Raw genomic sequence first — 8,095 nt, 5'->3', positions numbered from 1 at the left:
TTTTAACTCGTGTTTTTGAGTTCGAGCACCCGCATGAGCGTGCAGGGGCTGTGGTGTTCACTCTGCAGAGCACAGGTGGCAGAATAGTTCAGTTTTCCCGCAGCATTTGCACTTTAAAAGGACGGAATAAAAAAGTGCAGGGAGCTGAGGAACAACAAGCTGCGGGGTGGGAACTGCCCTTACCCTGTCTGGCTGAGTAACCAGGAAAGGGCAAGTGGGCATCATCGGAGAAGGCAAAATTCCCTTCACTATGAGTGTTGTTAGCCATTAAATCCTGACAAAAATGAGTTAATGCCAGTCTTTTAATCAGAAACTCCGCAGAAATACTCAGAGTTTGAGGCTAAGAGAAGGCAGGAGAGGAGTAAGAACAGGTAAAGGAACCACGAGGAGAGGAGAGGGAGAGGGAGAGGGAGAGGGAGAGGGAGAGGGAGAGGGAGAGGGCTGGATCCTGCTGCAAGACAGAGCTACCTGTAGTCCAGAGGATTTCCAGGAAAGACAGCTTGGCTACCACGGGGAATTGATTTTCCTGCACCCCACACCACCTTTTCTCTTCTTTCCAAGCTGCCCTTGGGAAATCTAATCCCCTTTATGTGAGGGTTTGACAGAGGCAGAGTGTGCAGACAATGGGTGTGTAGGACAGAGCATGATCAGAAGATGGATTTGACACATAAAGGCACACGTCTCAAAGTCAAATTAGTAACAATACAAAGACCAAGGCAGCAGTGATCAGCAGAGAGAAAATGTACAAAAAAAAAGAAAATGTACAGTGCAGAATTTTTCTGTGAGTTTTGTACATCCTTCCCAATCCTGCCCCTCCATCCCAGCGATTTTCTGCAATGGGATCATACTCTGTGGGCCACGAGGTCAGAGCACTTCCCAGGCAGGCTTTAAAGTTTTAGCTGGTTCAAAGGTTTGCATTTTTTGAGGGGAACACCACAAGCTGACATTCCTGTGATTTGTTTGCTTTGAAGCAGCGCTACTGAAACACATCTTGCTGTCCTTGGAGGCAGTTCAGGCTCCATTCAACGATAAGTTCTGAGAAACCAGACAGGAAGAGGCAATTTGTGCCCTCTGCCTATTTAAGGAGTGAAAATGAACTCATTTGAAGGGTCACAGCTTCGTGCCTGTGAAACGATGTCTTTGGAAGAGTCTGGAACAGGCAAGTCAAGACTAAACTGGGCACAGGTCAATTTTTCCATGTTCTTCACAGCTATGGGAAGGAAACCACCCTGTTAATATGAAATCTTCTCTCTCTGAAGTTGTTTTTAAATTACAGAATGGAAAAGGTTGTATTTAACTCCTGTGGCTGTGCTGTAAGTTCCTGGCAGGGAAACCGGGGTGTTGGGAGCTCGGCTGGGCCTGGAGCTGGGACAGCTAATGATTGCCTCAATTCCTGCTCAAGTGCAGCTCCAATGGCATTTGCAGCCTTCCCTTCTTCCTTCCTTTCTAAGAGATCTTAAACCCAAGGCTATAATTTTAATTTGTGACCTTTAGAATGTATCAAGGGCTATCTCCAGAGTGAAGCAAGAGCAGTTCAGTGTTCTTGAGCTGAATTTTGGGTGTATCCCTCCACTGAGGCACCTGGAACAGCGAAGGTGTCACCACTGTCCCACAGATGCCCATCTGCAAGACTTCCCAATATTTTCCAATGTAACAGCAAATGACAGCTATGAGTGAAAAATGAAAAACCCTTTTCACTCCTCCACTATGGCAAAGAAGATTTTAGGTCAAAGACCAGGAAATAGCTTCAGATCAAAACTAAAGAGCTGATCTTTCTATGCTTCTCTTATGCTTTTGGTTTGATTTCTGCTCTCTTGGATGTCAGGAGAGAATATTCCTTAAGAAACCATCTGCCAGTGGGATGCTTCCGTGGGAGACCTGCTGTGCAGGTACACACAGCTGGCTCACACCTTTTTCACCACTAAATATTCCCTCAGTACCTGAAGTCCAAGTTTTAGAGCTGCTTCCTGAGCTGAGGTAATGGGGACTTCTACCTTTTGGGAACCATTGTAACATATTCTTGGAACAAAGCTTGGGAATCTCATCAAACTCAGAGCTCCTCCCCTGGATTTAGGAGACTGAGGTGTGCGTGGGAAGCTCATTAAAAACCAACATCTGAACTTCCGGATCAAAACCTTGGCGCTCATGCAAGGTGACCGGAGTGATTTTCATGTATTTCACTTCAAATACACCAAATATCACCAAAATAACTCCTCAGTGGGAAGCAGCTTTAAATTGGTGGTGGATTTTCCTTCTTAATGCTGTGACTCCAGGAGGTTTGCTCTGTGACACCTCACACAGCTCCTGTCTCCTGACCTCTGCTCTGTCTCCTGGTTGGGAAAAGTTTTTGCTAATTTGGCCTTAAAATTCTTGTGAAGTCTCTGGGTTTTCTAAATTAATACAAAACACTGAAGGGCCACGGGAGAACGAGAAGATGACACAGGGAGAGTGTCTGTCACAGGAGGGTATTTCACAATGTGGGGAAGGCAAATTGATTGCAACTTGCAAACTCTGGTTGTTATTGAAGGCTTTGCTTGGGTTTGTTTATACACTTTTAATTCTGTGTCAATTCTTTTAATTCTCTTTCCAGATGAAGATCTTAGAGCTCTGTAAATATTGATGGGAAAGTACAGTAATTCCCATTCTGCAGAAGAGAAACTGAAATGGCTTTGAAAACTGAGATCTCCAAGTTATTCACATTCACTGGGAAATGAAAGCAAAAGAAACCTTCGTTCTAGTTTTACTCAAATACTGGTTTTTACCTCTAAACTCCTCTTCTTATCTCACATTCTGGATGGTTACTCCCCTCCAAGATGACGGTAGCAGTGTGAAGATAAAGCTCTGCTGAGCAAACTGAGCCCAAGGTAATCCTGAGAGAGGGATCCAGAAAAACAGAGGGATGGATGAAAAGCTCAAATTCCACCAGCCAAGGAATCTTCCAGCTGGCTGTGACCTGTGTGGAGATGTCCACCTCAGCCATAAACATTGCAACACTCCACTACTGAAGGAGCCTCCAAAGAAGCACATAGCTCAAGAAAATGAAGAGGTTTCTTGACTTAAATCAAGCAAAGATTGCTTAAAAAAAATAAACTTGGACCATCTCTTCTGTGAGTAAACATTTATTACCTGCTTTGGAAGAGCAAGCAATGCTTCACACACTCTGCATCCTCTAGAGAGGAGCTTGCAGGGGGACAGTCAGGGAGAAAGTGATGAGAACAGACCAAGGAATCGAGGCCCAGGACAAGATGCTCTGACAGCCAGCTTGGAAATACTCAGGACTTGGCAGGTTTTGCATTTTTCCCCGAAGATTAGAATTACTCTCTGGGATGTTTCAGTTTCTGGTCTCTTTTAGCAGTATTGCTCTGCCGGAGCAGGGAAGGGAGGTGTGGGAGTGAAGGATTTGTGCAATAGTTACTGTCCCAGGCTGAATATTTCTCTTTGAACAGGAGTCTGGAAGGTTTTGCCACCTTCCTCTCAGAGCTGTGCAAGGAACATTTATTTAATTTAAAAAGCAGCATTTAGGAATCCCTGGAAGTGTCCCAGGCCAGGTTGGACGGGGCTTGGAGCACCCTGGGGCAGTGGAAGTTGTCCCTGCCCATGGTGGGGGGTGAAATAAGAGGATTTTTTGAGTCCCTTTCAACCAAAACCATCCTGTGATTCTGTGAGTATATAAAATCTTGGTGATTTTTGCCCATGCAAAAAATTCCTGGTTTAACTCTGCTTACAGAAAAACTGTGCTGAAGAGCAGTAATTTACATTATCCTTTATGTGCAATTAGATGTATTAACATATGTATTAACATGTATTAACACCCAAAGCAGCACTTGTGTGCTGACACTGAAAAATTCTGAATATTTTCAGTTGTAGTGGAATTACTGACTGTACAACATAAGTGACCAAAACCTGTTTGCCAACAGCAAGGGAAGAAACACAGGGGATGTTGAGCATCAACACTTGAAATTTAAAATAAAATTCTATATCTAAAATGAAGTTGAGAATCTGAAGGTTTTAATTGTTTTATGAGTGTCTAATTGCCTGTACAAATAGCTGTTGCCTGACTCCTTGGAGGAATTTGCTCCAGCTGGTTCTGCAAGCCCCTGAATCACACCCGAGCTGCTGCCATTTACCGGATTTGTGGATGAAGCCGCAGTGTTTGCTCAGATCGCTTCACTTTCGATCTGCTGGATGTGTTTGTGCTGAGGTAAAACTGACCTCAGACCAAGGCTTGGAAAGCAAATTCTTGTCACTTGCTCAGGGTTTGAGGGTTCTGTTTCAGCTGGATGCTGCTATTCAGTTTGTCAAAGAAAAGGCAGCAATAATGTTGGGCTTGGGCATTTGCTTGCATTTATCTCACAAAAAGAAACATTTCTTGTTCTTGTGCTGGCATGTTACAAAGTCTCCATTGTGTGAATATAGTATTTCGTGTTATTTTTGCATTATACTGTGTTATCTTTCTAGAGTTTCACAGATATTAATGTCTGGTGTCTAAATTCCCCTGAAATTCCAAGCTGGTGCTCTGCTGAGGTCAGCGCCTGGAAGTGCTGCCAAGAAGTGAGGAACGTGGTTTAGGAGGTGAAGTTGGTGACAGAACCCTGAGCCCCAGCTGCTGATTGTGCCATTCTTGGTGAATTTCTCCTGAATGACGCCCACCCAGCTCTGTCCCTGCACGTGTTCAGAGAGGAGGGGTGCTGGTTATTCATTTTATTGCCACCTTGCCCACGACTACTGTTTGCATTAATACCTGGTCTCTATCTTTCTGAGAAACAGCGAATAAATAGGAGATTTTTGATGTTTTTACTATTAAGGAGCACTGCTCTTTCATCCCAGGGCAGAGGGAGGGTAGAACAACCCTGTCTGCGGCTCTGGAGTATTTTCTGCTGAAAGCTCTAATAAATATGTAAAAGATACCATGAATCCAGAAGCACTTCTGTCAACCCCCAAAGAGATGAGTTTGGACTTTAACCGTGGATTGCTGTGAGCTGAGTGCATTTGGCTTCCATTGCCTCCCTCAGAGCCATAAGAAATAGCCAAGCTCTGCCTGCCTTTGCCATTAGTCAGGCAAGAGGCACTTGGGCTGTGCTTGGCTGAACTCAGTCCCCTCTGGGCCACATCCTGGTTCCTGCTTTTGCAGGGATTAGAGCTGGTTCATCAGATAAAATGCCTGAAATCCTGCCCCTGGATTTCAGCTCAGCCCTCTCCTGGGAAGGGTTTGGTTTCAGGTCTCCGAGTGCTGAGTGCGACGCTGCCCTTGGGAAAATGCTTTATGTGTTTATGGCTCTGGTTGGTGAAGCAGCAAAGGAGCATTTCTGGTGTGTCTCTGAGGAAAAGCTTCTTCCAGGCTCTGTTGTGCTTCTGCCAACACTTTCCCCATCCAAAGGAAAAAAAAAAAAAAGGACAGATAAAAGAGGAAAAAGATATTTGTACAGATGAAAAAACGCTGAGTAACACCACAGACGGGACACATTAATGACAGACCCCTGAGAGCCTTCAGATTCAGCGGCAGATAAATCTGTGGTGCTTTCACATGAAAGAATCCAGCAGGGTGATGGTTGTGCAGGGAACACTGCTCCTCCTTAGGTGCCTTTTTCAAGGAATACAAACTGATTTTTGAAACTGGTGCTGCTCTTAGAAAGGAAGTTATTTCTACCTGCATGGGTGTGACTGCAGACCTAATTTCAGGCAGTTTGGGAGCAGTTTTCATTGAAGATGAAGCACAAAAGTTAAAAAAAGGCAAGAATGATGCTGCAGCTTCAGGCCCCATAGAGAGATTTCCACAAAAAGTTCCTGGAAAACAGAGATGTTCCACCACTAGAAATATTTCTTGAACAAGGTGAACTGTGGAGGGAGAGAAATATAGAGATAATATTTTGGACTCTGGAATATTCCCTGTCGATACTGAGAAGCCAAATCCTTGTGAGGAAGGGCAGGGTAGCAGAGACAGATTTTCCCTTTTATTTGGAATTAAACCAGCACAAGGCAGCAGCTGCTCTGCTGGGAGAGAACGATGGGGTTGTAAAACACTGTGTGTGCTCTGCTGTTCACACAGGTGGAGTAAAGCTCTTCGAATGTGCTCAGCCACAGGGATTTCCCAGCAGAAGGGAATCTCCAGCTCCCACCTGAGGCACAAAGAGCAGCAGGAACTCCCCTGGGCTCCTCGTGGCCGACGGACACTGCAGAACCTCTGCCAAGCACCACGGGCAGGGCAGGGAGAACTTTCCCTCACCAGGGATAAAGTTTATTGGGATGCCCTGCAGAAAGAACCTAATGAAATTTAATAACTAATGTTGGATATGTGAACGTAGAGGAGGCTGGAATGGGGAAATGGTGAGGTTGCTTTTGACTAAGAGGGGATATTTTGAAAGAATGAGGGTAGAGATGTGAGAAAATCTGCCTTCCTTCCCTCAGATTACAAAAGAATAAGACATTTCTGATTGGGGGATTTGACATACAAATAATTAGGAGCTGTCTCATTAAGATCTTTTTTTGAAAAGATGAACACCCTTAGAGAAGGATTTTTTTTCTTCAGCCTCCATCCCCCCTCCAGTGCTGGTACAAGAAGGGCAGAGACAAGGACCTGCATTCCACAATAAATCCCATTGCTGAATATTGGGAATGTCATGCTCCTGCTATCCCTGTGGCTACATATGGAAGCTGCACTCCTTTAATACAATGGCACAATTAAAATAGTGCATTTTGCTCCAGGTGATCTCCTTCATCCAGGCTAAACCTGGATAAACCAACCCCTTCACCCCCATTAAGTTCTCCCCATTTCCAGTGCACCTTGAATTCACAACCCTGTTGATGCGTGGGTGTTTCAAGATCACCAAAGCCTGAGAAAGGTCTGTGGAACTTCAGGGAAAGGGGAGAAGAATCTGGGTCCTCCAAAGGACTCACTGAGGCAGCAGAAGCAAGGGAATGCTCTTCCCCACTGAGCTGGATTGCGAAAGGCTGGAGCAGGGAAGGAGAAAATGTGCAAAGAACCACAGAGGAGATGTGAGATGCAGGGCAGGGCATGGACGGGATCCCAGCAGGGTGAAGCCAACCACAGCAACAACAACAACAACAGGGACCAGAGCAAGAAGGAGCAAGTCCTTTATGCAACTGGGAGAGAAATGAGGGCACCGGGTTCACTGGGTTTCTCTTACTCCACGCTGGCTGTTTGCACTCGTGCGCTGTTTTCACTTTTATTTACATAAGAAAGGTCTGCAGTGAGTTGCTCCTGGCAATGCTCATCCCACAGAGCTTGCCCGAGCATGTGGGAGAAAAAGATTTCTTTTCAAAGCCTTCGAGTCATCAAATTCTTGTGAAATCCACCTCTTTTCTCTTGAAGGAAATTGCACTGGCTCCAAGCTAATGTGTATTATCCAGTTAATCCAGCCAGGGAAATAACCACGGCTTAGACTATGTCCTTGCCTAGAGGGATCCTCCAGGAGAGGGAAGAGCTGGCTTAGGGAAGAGCAGGAGAATGGCCAGAGAGATGAGAGTTTGTTTTCTGAGGAAAAGAGAGGTTTAGAGATAGGATTATGATTTCATATAAATTATTAATAACGTGGTTCTCTGGGGAGAAATTTGGTGATTAACTTCTTCTTTCAGTGGGAAACAAGGCATGGTGATGATGCACCAAGATAAAATGTAACACTCAGCCTGAGGGTCGTCCAAAATATCTTCTACTGTTCCATTTTTCTACTGGTTTGGAACCGGAGTTTTGAAATGAGCAGCCGTTTGGAACAGAAAAAAAAGCCCAACATCATTTTAATTCAGGCAATATTATAGAATTAAGTATCCCATCCTACTCCATCCCGTTCCCATCCTACTCCATCCCATTATCCCATCCCATTCCATTATCCCATCCCATGTATCCCATGTATCCCATGTATCCCATCCCATTCTATTATTCCATCCCATCCCATCCCATGGATCCCATCCCATCCCAATATCCCATCCCAATATCCCATCCCATGGATCCCATCCCATCCCATTATCCCGTGGATCCCATCCTATCCCATCCCACCCCATCCCATTATCCCATCCCATTATCCCATCCCCTCCCATTATTCCATGGATCCCATCCCATCCCATCCCATCCCATCCCATC

The sequence above is a fragment of the Corvus brachyrhynchos genome, unplaced genomic scaffold (genome assembly GCF_000691975.1).
Source record: "Corvus brachyrhynchos isolate BGI_N302 unplaced genomic scaffold, ASM69197v1 scaffold10, whole genome shotgun sequence".
NCBI lineage: Eukaryota > Metazoa > Chordata > Aves > Passeriformes > Corvidae > Corvus > Corvus brachyrhynchos.
Note: the sequence above shows the minus strand (reverse complement) of the source record.